Source organism: Chanos chanos, chromosome 6, assembly GCF_902362185.1.
Source record: "Chanos chanos chromosome 6, fChaCha1.1, whole genome shotgun sequence".
Classification (NCBI taxonomy): Eukaryota; Metazoa; Chordata; class Actinopteri; order Gonorynchiformes; family Chanidae; genus Chanos; species Chanos chanos.
Window position 1 is genome coordinate 24,589,558 of NC_044500.1, and position 3,296 is coordinate 24,592,853.

Below are 3,296 nucleotides of genomic sequence, written 5' to 3' on the forward strand. Positions count from 1 at the left end.
ATTAGACACGCTCCATTAGGTACATCCTTCCTTTCCACTGGATCACTACCTTAACACTGTCTACCCTAACGTTGGATGACTACCCTAACACTCACTGTCTACCCTAACACTGGATGACTACCCTAACACTCACTGTCTACCCTTACACTAACTGCTTAACCTAACACTGACTGTCTACCCTAAAACTATCTAACCTAACACTGACTGTCTACCCTAACACTGACTATATAACCTAACACTACCTGTCTACCTAACACTGAAAGACAACCTAACTCTAGTCAGGGAGCAGAGGTGACATTGTGTATTTTTGCACAAAGAATACTAGAATTTTTGTTTATAACCTTCTTAAAAATTCCAAAATTCTAGACTCTAGAGCCAATTATCTGAATGATCCATCTGAATGGAGTGTGGGGCCTAAACACTATGCCCACGGGAATTCACAGCAGCTACACTAAGAGCTTTTCCCTCACTCTGGTCCAGCTCTGCCTCGCTCTGGCTCCATGCTGTCACTCTGACTGGTTAATTGGTACATCCCTGGCTGGCAGTGTTGTGGCTCAGAGCTCATAATGGCCTGAGGCAGGTCTTTCCCTGGCGGCACTGATCTCTCACAGGGCCCTTAGAGTCAAAACTCAGACCACGGTTTAAGACTAAACAAGGGGTGTATGAATAAAACAACCCCTTGTAATGTGCGTTGGGTCGGCCCAGTGTGATCTGCTCATGCTTATTCATGGTGACAAGCCTGTAAGAACCTGTAATGAACACCACTGGATCTTTAGACCCACTCCACCCTCATCTCAATACCACTGAACCCAGTTCAGATCACATACCGAAGCCTCTGGCCAGATGGGGGGACTGAAGTGTCGCACTGACCCCAAGCTGGACTTGAACTGCTGACCTTGCGGTAGAGAGTTAGACGGCAAAGCAAATGAGCCAAAGAGAGTAAGACAGCTAAGTGAATGAACCGAAAAGAGTGAGACAGCTACGCAAATGAACCAAAGTGACTAAGACAGCTACGTGAATGAGCCAAAAGCTCTGATCTATAGCTCAGTTGCAAGCACGTTGCTTGATGAGACAGAGAGAGAGAGGTTTACCTGCAGAGCTTATCTTGATTGGTTCCTCTATGCTGCATTAGCATCCAAAGGAACATGATTTGAATTTCAACTGCTCCATATTAAATCCAGGATCAAGAGGCAAGCTAAACCAGGTATTGTGTTTGTAAAGCCTGCTGTTTACCTCCACATAGGCCTAAACAGTGTTTAAATGGTATATTCCACTCATGCCTGACACAATTATTATAGATAGAGACATAGACTGAACAGAGTGAAATTTATGGATGAGACTTGTAGACAGAACTCCTGGTTTTCAGGGCTGTCCTCTTTGTAACACCTTTCCTGTTTCCTGTTGAAAATGAACTGTGCTTGAAGGAAAGACACTCCTGTGGCTTAAACCAGAGCACATGTCAACAAAACTCCCGTGGAGTCTGCATGTGCAACATGAGCAGAGGGTCTGATGACATCTGTTTAGACACAGACGTCAGAGAGAAGCCTGGGGGAGACATTTTGACAGCCTTTGGTTTGGTTTCATCACCAAGCACAGTCAAACATGCCCTGAACACACATTTATTCTCCTTCCCTCTCCCTCCGCCCCCCCCCCCCCTCTCTCTCTCCCTCTCGCTCTCCCTCCATTTGTGAATGATTGTCTTGTTGACCTGAGGTGGAGACAGAGGAACTGTAGCTTTTAATTTCTTGTAGTAATCTCCAAAGGAAGTGTACAGAGTGGGTCTCCCAATACAATTAACCCCAAGCTCCATGCAGAGGGTCACCTGCCCATGGAGAGACTGGTGTAATGCAGTAAAAAGCTTTACTTAGCCGACAGACTGAATTCTCATCAGAGAAAAAAACAGAACAGCAACAGCAGCTAAACACATTGTTTTCATGACAGCGAACTGAAGGAAAACCCAGTTGGTTCCTGTTGTCATAAGCTCCTCCCAGTACTACACCAGAAGATTGAGCAGGCTCAGAGATTGGGAGATGAAAACTACAGGATTGGGTGAATTCCCATCTAAATGTGTTGTGTGCTGGTACTGACACTTGATGACATATAATAAGCATGACTCTCATTGTTCTATCTTACTGAACAACCTGACCCTATATGTTAGCTTTTCACTGACAAGGAAAACACATCACCAGAAAAGAACATCAGTTCTTTTTCGGTCCCAGCGAGTTCGGCAGGGCCAAGGGCACTCTGACCCGGCCGTGACCTATCACGAGCTCCGAGGCTGTCACACCACACAGAGTAAATGAAATCCCAGTCCGTCAGCAGAGCGGTACACAAATGCATCAGCATTTATTCCTAACTCTTAAAGCCGCTACGGCCCACAATCGGAGTAACACGCGTCACCCTCCCAAGCTTCAAACGCTCACACACAAACCTTTAACAGAACAGTAATCAGTGCTGAAGAATTTACTGCCCAGTGCAACGCTGTCTTCCAGTCTGACAGCACCAGATCCTGCGCTCTGGATGTGGCCTTCACATCGAACCGGATCTGTCTCTGTCTTTCATGGTCACAGAAAACTGACCTCAAATCTATCCAATGTTAACATGGTCTCTGTGTCAGATCTGAGCGGTTTCTGCTGTCCTTAAGCACGCAGCTCCACAGAAAAAAACAAACACGTTATCGGACTCTCACAACCTCCGCTGTCGTAAGCTAAGATTTCGCACTGCGGACGGAGAGATACACTTAGAGGGCTCATAAAATGTCTCCTACCTTCAGCGCAGGTTTTGTCCTAAACTCCTTCACTTCTGTTTCTTCCTCCTTGTAGGTATTCTACACCATTGCTAGATTGTGTTTTATCCGTAAGCTTGCTGCAGAGCAGGGAGAGAGGAGGAGCAATGGATGGTGGGGGGCAAACGGTGCATTAGCATTCCACAGGCTGCATGTGACCAGGCGACAGCCAATCAGAGGACTTTTTGAGTCCTATGACACTCCTCCTTCTCCTCAACCCCTCCCCCTTGCCTCAGTTCTATTCGGCTGTCAGCTCAGCCAGCACCGTGAGCCTGTCAGAGTCTCCATAGCAACACAAAGGCTTTTAACCATGCCCTGGAAATTTATGGCGCTTAGCTTGAAATGGGTGTTAGAGACTGCAAGAACAAACAAAACTGCATGTTTAGGGGATTTGTAAACAAACAAACAAAAACACCTTCCAGTAAAGCCAGTGAACAATGTGTCAGAATGAACGTATCATGAGCTTTCGTTTTCCTGACCCCATCATAACATCAATAGCAATAAGATGTTG

At 46.1% G+C, this 3,296-nt stretch overlaps 1 protein-coding gene across 1 annotated transcript in view; it reads right to left on the reverse strand.

The window, feature by feature from the left end:
• phc2b (polyhomeotic homolog 2b (Drosophila)) overlaps window positions 1-2,841 on the reverse strand; it is a 66,831-nt gene extending 63,990 nt beyond the window's left edge. The window contains exon 1 of the mRNA XM_030776680.1: window positions 2,768-2,841. The gene's annotated coding sequence lies outside the window, so the exon portion shown is untranslated. The remainder of the gene's footprint in view (window positions 1-2,767) is intronic.
• Window positions 2,842-3,296: the final 455 nt, after the last annotated feature.